The following is a 7,978-nucleotide window of genomic DNA, read 5'->3' on the forward strand; positions in this document are numbered from 1 at the left end:
AGGCTCTCACTCACAGTCCTAGACAGGCATGGGTGTTTGGTGTAGGTACAGGCATCTGGCTGCAGCAAGGGGACACACTCTGAGCAAGGCAGGTGGCTGATGGCCACCCCCGAGTGTCCAGGAGGAAGGTGAGTCCCTATTCCCTAGAGCATGTAGGTGGGTGAATTTTGCAGCCAGACTCTGAGCACCCAGTGCTGTTGGCTGTAAGGACTGGGGGGCACCTCTTATTCATGGGCCCCTAACGCGGGTGGCTAGGTGGCATGGGTGGAGCCACCAGTCCTCAGGCCCCTGATGTGGGTAGGTAAAGACCCTGCTTAATGGGCAGAGCAGCGTCAAATGTCAAGAACCTGCCACTTCACAGCTGAAACAGTTGAAGTTAGAGTTCTGGTATATACCCTGTTGTACTGCAGTAATGAGGGCCTATGCTGTTGAGATGGGCCCACACAAGTCTCTGCAGGAGGAAAGGCACTTAAAGTCCGTGGATCCCTTACACCTGTGCCTAGGGAAAGGCGCTGTGCTTACTCTGGATTCCTGGCTTAGGGGAGCCGGCAGTTTAATTTTTCCCGTTTGTTAATTTGTTCACTCTCCAAGGCAGGGAGAATGGCTCCAGGCCTGTGACAGATCCTACTTCCGGCCCAGAGGACTCGGCAATTGCTGAAGCTGGTCCGGGACCCAGTGCAGAGCAGGGAGCGGGGAGGTAAGTGGGAAAGAGGTTTTTCCCTAAGGGTGGTGTTTTTGATTCGCGCGGTAATCCGTACGCAAGTAGTTATCTTTCATGGAGGGCTGCTTCTCACTGGTTCTGGGTGGCCGTGTAGAGTCTCTGGTGCTGGGTCTCTCCTGGTGTGGAAAACGCACCTCCCAAGCACGGCTGCTTGCCTGCCTCACCACTCACCCTCGAGCTGATAAGGCCTGAAGGGCTCAGGCTTTTGCCGGGTCAGGTCTGGCAACTGCTCGCTGCTTCTGAGCCGTCTCTCCCTCCCCTTGACACTCAGTCCGGTTCCTCAATTCTGCCTTTGCTGTTCAGGGCTCCCAGATTGCCATAAATAATCGAATCACTTGTTTTTTTGGGTCTTTGGTGTAAGAGGGTTCACCGGAAGCGTCTGACTACTCTGCCATCTTGGCCCTGCCTCCTGAATGATTACATCTCATTGCTACCCCCTCTGCTGCATCACTGTAACTCAGGCCTCACCATCTCCTGGCTCCTCACAGATCTTCTCTTCCACATCATCTTCCACCTGGTAGCCAGAGGCACCTTTCTAAAACACAGGTTCCTGTCATCCCTGCCTTAATTCCTTGCAAGGTTCTCTGTGACTTTCAGGATAAAGGTCTCCTCTTAAAATGCTCTCTGCTGACTGTTCTAGTAGCTTCATAGCTCACCTCTCTCTGCACTAACGCCCACTGGCTCCAGCCACCCAGAACTCCTGAGAGTCTCTCATGTGGAAATGTTGCCACTATTTTCCACATTCCATAGAGCCTGAAAGCCTGTCTTCTCTTCTTTGACTTGCTAATTCATATTCACCTTTCGAAACTCACTCAAGCATCCTATCTCCCAGGAAGCATTTCCTGCCTCGAAGCCCTTGGTTACCCCCCATTTTCACATTCCTCTGCTGGGCCCCACAGCTCTGAAAGCATACTCAATTCACAGTACTGATCACACTGATCTGAACTTGATAAGTGACTTGTCTGTTCCCTGCTGGAAGACAGAGACCCTGTCTTATTTGCCCTGCCTAGCAAAACCTACAGTAGGTGCCCAATAATTGTTTGCCACATGAGTGAAAGGATGAATAAACTTCCTCTCTGAGCCTCAGCTTTCCCATCTGTAAAATGAAGTGCTGTGATAAAATTCTAGAATTCTACAAAGAAGTAAACAATGGTAATTAGATAACATCTGGTTTACCCTTTATAGTTTGAAGCACTTTCACTCATATCATTTAATTCCTACACCAATCCTATGAAGCAAGTTTGTTATTGTCTCCATTTTACAGATGAGGAAATCAAGGCCCAGAGAAGGGGAGAGATTTGCTGGTGAATTGTAGAAACTGGAGTACAGCCTGGGTTCTCTAATTCCCAGTCTAGAATTGATCTTTCTGGACTCAAAGAACCATCTTTGAGAGCTTACACACAGAGAGGAAGATGCAAGGAAGGAGAGGCCAAAGCAGCAGCAGAAGGGAAAACTTTGCTACAGAAACTGAGAGTAAGACCAAACAGTAGGATGTCAAAATGGGGCTTGGTCAGGCCAATCGAAGAATTTCTCCTCTCTGATTGAGAGAGTGCAAAAAACCTGGTGTAATAAGAACTACTAACTAGGATAACTTTCAAAAAGTAAAAGTGACGAAGGATACATGTTAAAGGTGGTCAGAAAAGCTGAGCCGCTGCTCCTCATTTGCCAGAAGTCATGCAGCATTTAATGTTGCCAGAATATCCTCTTACAAATCATTTCCAAGGTTAGGCCTTCATACTGCTACCAGACCACAGCTGCAAAAAGACCTTCTTCAGCAGAAAGACTGGAAACACAGCAAGGCCTTCTGCTAAGACATTCTATTTATTTTGACATGGTATTACCGCTGTTTACTCATGGGACCACAGAAGATCAAATCTAAGTTGAACATTAAAAGGGCGGTAGGGAGAATCTTAAGACCAGAAGAAAAACCTGAAAGCTAATAAATATCTGCAAGACTTGTCAAGATGCCAAATGTCCCAAGTACTTCTACAATTGGGAAAGCAAATTGCTTGCTATTTCTTTAACACTTCTCATGCTTTCCAGTCTTTGTGTCTTTGGGTATTTTCCCTCTGCCTGGAATGTGTCCTGCATCTCCATAAATCCAAAGTCTATCTGTCCTTCAAGGCCCAGCCCAAACTCCCTTCATCTGCAAAGTCTCCCTTGATACTTGCTCTCACATTGGAAGGCAGTTTTGGCTCCTGTGAACTCAAAGGATACTCTCTCTGTATTTATATTATGATTCTTTTCCTTGCATGGTAGTTATTTATGTACATAACTTATCTCTCCTATTAGATTTCAGTTATTTAAGGGTAGGATACATGTGTTTTGGCACTGTACTGTCTGCAGTCCCTAACATTTAGTAGGGCAGTAACAGACTCTTTGTGTGTGTGTGTGTGCTTTAAGTGAAAGTTTACAATTCAAGTTAGTTTCTCATACAAATATCTATGCACACATCGTTATGTGACCCTAGTTGCTCTCCCTATAATGTGACAGCACACTTCTCCTTTCCACCCCAGATTTCCCATGTCCATTCAACCATCTCTTGTCCCTTTCTGCCTCCTCATCTCGCCTCCAACAGGAGCTGCCCATTTACTCTCAAGTACCTACGTGAGCTGAGAAGCACACTCTTCACGAGTATCATTTTATGTCTTATAGTCCAGTCTAATCTTTGTCTGAAGAGTTGGCCTCGGGAATGATTTTAGTTTTGGGCTAACAGAGAGTCCAGGGGCCATATCTTCCAGGGTTTCTCCAGTCTCAGTCAAACCATTAAGTCTGGTCTTTTTACTGGAATTTGAGTTCTGCACCCCACTTTTCTCCTGCTCCATCAGGGACTCTCTGTTGTGTTCCCTGTCAGGGCGGTCATTGGTGGTAGCCAGGCACCATCTAGTTCTTCTAGTAACAGACTCTTTTAAAAATCCTCTTTGCATCACTAAGAATAATAACAACAATGGAGTGAAGCTTATCAAATGTGTTAGTTTATAAAATATGATACTAAAAAAGACCCATATTAAAAAAAATTGACTTTCAAAGATGCTAGAGAACCAATTCATTATTTTGAAAACTGCGAAGTAACAGAAAAGAATAAAGCTCTTATCGTACTTTTTTTTTAAATGGAACTTTAGATGAAGGTTTACAGAACAAACTAGCTTCTCATTAAACAGTTAGTATATACACTGTTTTATGGCATTGGTTAACAACCCTGTGACATGTCAGTACTCTTTCTTCTTGACCTTGGGTTCCCTATTACCAGCTTTCCTGTCCCCTCCTGCCTTCTCGTCCTTGCCCCTGGGCTGGTGTGCCCTTTTAGTCTCGTTTTGTCCTATGGGTCTGTCTAATCTTTGGCTAAAAGATGAACCTCCGGAGTGACTTCATTACTGGGCTAAAAGGGTGTCTGGGGGCCATACTCTCAGGGTTTCTCCAGTCTCTGTCAGGCCAGTAAGTCTGATCTTTTTTTTTTTTTTTTTTGAGTTACAATTTTGTTCTACATTTTTCTCCTGCTCTGTCCAGGACTCTCTATTGTGATCCCTGTCAAAGCAGTCAGTGGTGGTAGCTGGGCACCATCTAGTTGTACTGGACTCAGTCTGGTGGAGGCCATAGTAGTTGTGATCTATTAGTCCTTTGGATTAACCTTTCCCTCGTGTCTTTAGTTTTCTTCATTCTCCCTTGTTACTGAAGGGGTGAGATCACTGGAGTATCTTAGATGGCCACTCACAGGCTTTTAAGACCCCAGATGCTACTCACCAAAGTAGAATGTAAAACATTTTCTTTATAAACTATGTTATGTCAATTGAGCTAGATGTTCCCTGAGACCATAGTCCCCACAACCCTCAGCCCAGTAATTCAGTCCCCAAGGGAGTTTGGATTTGTCCATGGAGCTTCCGTGACCTTACCCTGAATAAGTTGTGCTGGCTTCCCCAGGATTGTGTACTGTCTTACCCTTCACCACAGTTACCACTTATCTATTGTCTATTTAGTGTTTTTCCACCCCCACCCCTTCCCTCCCTCATAACCATCAAAGATTGTTTTTTTGTGTGTGTAAACCTTTTCATGAGTTTTTATAGTAGTGGTCTCATACAATATTTGTCCTTTTGTGATTCACTTGTTTCACTCAGCATAATGCCCTCCAGATTCATCCATGTTGTGAGATGCTTCACAGATTCATCATTGTTCTTTATCATTGCGTAGTATTCCATTGTGTGTATGTATCATAGTTTGTTTATCCATTCATCTGTTGATGGGCACCTAGGTTGTTTCCATCTTTTTGCTATTGTGAACAATGCTGCAATAAACATGGGTGTGCATATCTCTATCTGTGTGATGGCTCTTATTTCTCTAGGATATTCCTAGGAATGGGATTGCTGGATCATATGGTATTTCTATTTCTAGCTTTCTAAGGAAGTGCCCTATTGTCTTCCTAAATGGTTGTACCATTTTGCATTCCCACCAGCAGTGCATAAGAGTTCCGATCTCCCCACAGCCTCTCCAACATTTGTTATTTTCTGTTTTTTTTTTATTCGTGCCAGTAATGGTGGGGTGAGATGGTATCTCATTGTGGATTTGATTTGCATTTCCCTAATGGCTAGTGATCGCCAGCATTTCCTCGTGTCTGTTAGCTGCTTGAATATCTGCTTTGGTAAAGTGTCTGTTCATTTCCTTCGCCCATTTTTTAATTAGATTATTTGTCTTTTTGTGGTAGAGGTGTTGGATTTCCCTGTAGATGTTAGAGATTAGACCTTTGTCAGATTTGTGATAGCCAAAAAATTTTTCCCAGTCTGTAGGTTCTCTATTCACTCTTTTGGTGAAGTCTTCTGATGAGCACAAGTGTTTACTTTTTAGAAGATCCCAGTTATCTAGCTTATTTTCTGGAGTTTGTATGTTGTTAGTTATGGTTTGTATCCTGTTAATGCCATGTATTAGGGTCTCCAGCATTGATCCTATTTTTTCTTCTATGATCTTTATAGTTTTTGGTTTTACACTTAGGTCTTTGATAGATTTTGAATTAGTTTTTGTGTATGGTGTGAGGTATGGGTCCTGTTTCCTTTTTTTGCTGATGGACATCCAGTTTGGCCAGCACCATTTGTTAAAAAGACTGTCTTTTCCCCATTTGATGGACTTTGGGCCCTTGTCAAAGATCAGGTGACCGTAGGTGGATGAATTTACTTCTGGGTTCTCAATTCTGTTCCATTGGTCAATGTAGCTTTCGTTGTACCAGTACCAGGCTGTTTTGACTACCGTAACTGTATAGTAGGTTCTGAGATCAGATAGTGCAAGTCCTGCTACTTTATTCTTCCTCTTCAATAATGCTTCACTTATCTGAGGCCTCTTCCCTTTCCATATAAAGTTAATAATTATTTTTTCCATCTCTTTAAAGAATGTTGTTGGTATTTGGATTGGGATTGCATTGTATTTGTAAATTGCTTTGGGTAGAACTGTCATTTTCACAATGTTGAGTCTACCTATCCATGAGCATGGTATGTTTTTCCATTATGTAGATCTCTTTTGGTTTCTTGCAGTAGTATTTTGTAGTTTTCTTTGTATAGTTCTTTTACATCCCTGGTTAGATTTATTCCTAAGTATTTTATTTTTTTAGGGGCTATTATAAACGGTAGTGTTTTCCTGATTTCCTTTTCATCATTCTCTTTATTGGTGTATAGGACTCCAACTGATTTTTGTATGTCTTTGTTTTACTTAGTTTTTCAGGTCTTTGCTGTGGAGGGACAGCATAGTGCTCCTGTCTATAGTGCCATGTTCCCTTATCATACTTTTCTTAAAGAAATTGTATCTCAGGGTAACCAAATAGCTGATGAAGAGGAGTGTCTCTTAATAGACGTATTCCAGCTAATAAACAAATAAGGAATGATAGAATAACCATTTTGTAACCCCTAAGGAAATGGATCTAGGTGCTCATCAGTGGCAGCTAACATTACAGATAAGAGAAGATAAAAATTAGATATTTTTCGCCTTTTGAAGGAAGTACACACCACCAAGTATTATTGCCAAAACTTTGAGCCTGAATTTGAATAAGCCTCTAGATCTCTCATTTCTCTACCTACCCAAACCTGTTCCTCTCCTGCTTTTTTCCACCTCAGGAAATGACAGACACCATTATCCAGTCAATTGCTCAGGCAAAACCCTAGGAAGGAGTCATCTTTGGTTTTACTCCTTCTGTTCCTTTACTCCCCGACACCAAATTCATTAACATGACCTATCAGCTCTACCTCAAAATAGACCCTGAATCCAACCTCTTCCCAACATCACCAGTATTGCTCTAGTCCTAGCTGCCATCATCTCTCACTGGACTTCTATAATGGTTCTGACTGGACCCCCTGCTTCAAATGTTGCCCTCACTATAACCCATGCTCCACACAGCAGCAAGGGTTAACTCTTAAAAATATATATCAAATTACATCATGCCTATGCTCAAAACCCTCCAATGGCTTCCTACTACACTAAAATTCAAACGCCTTTCCATGACCCATAAGGCCTAGATGATCTTGTCCTCTTGTCTCTTTCTCCTAAACTCATCTTTTACCATTTATTCATTACATACCAGCTACTTGCCTTTATTTTTTTCCTTCTTTCTGTCCCTAGAACATACCAAGCATCTCGGGCTATTACACTTGTTCTTTCCTCCCGACACTCTCTTCTCCCAAATACTTGCATGATTAGCTCCTTCTTATTACACCTCTCAGCTCAAATGTCACTTCCTTAGAGAGGCTTACTCTAAACCATCTAAATTAACTCTCCCTGCCCACCCCCAATATCCTATTACCCTGTTCCATTTTCTTTAAAGTACTTACCACTATGTGAACTTAGCTTATTGATTTACTGTCCTGTTTACTTGCTTTTCATCTGTGTCACCTTGCCAGAATATAAGCTCCATGAAGGTAAATGTTGTTTTTTGTCTTGTTCACTTCTGAATCCCCAGAACCTGGCACATGTTAAATGTTCAATAGGTACTTTTTCATGAATAAATGAAGGGCTCAGTATTTTTTGAATAAATGCATAAAAAGAAAATTTGGCCTAATGTCAGATTCTTATTTAATTCTAACAACCTAAGAGATTCTGACTCATAGATACAGGTATGGTCTAGGAATTTTCACTTTAACAAATACCCTAGGAGACTCTAGGGCAGGTGTCCATAGACCACATTTAAAAAAAAAAAAATTTTATTGTACTTTAGATGAAGGTTTACAGAACAAATAGTTTCTCATTAAACAGTCAGTACACATATTGTTTTATGACATTGGTTAACAG

The sequence above is a fragment of the Trichechus manatus genome, unplaced genomic scaffold (genome assembly GCF_000243295.1).
Source record: "Trichechus manatus latirostris isolate Lorelei unplaced genomic scaffold, TriManLat1.0 scaffold00015, whole genome shotgun sequence".
NCBI lineage: Eukaryota > Metazoa > Chordata > Mammalia > Sirenia > Trichechidae > Trichechus > Trichechus manatus.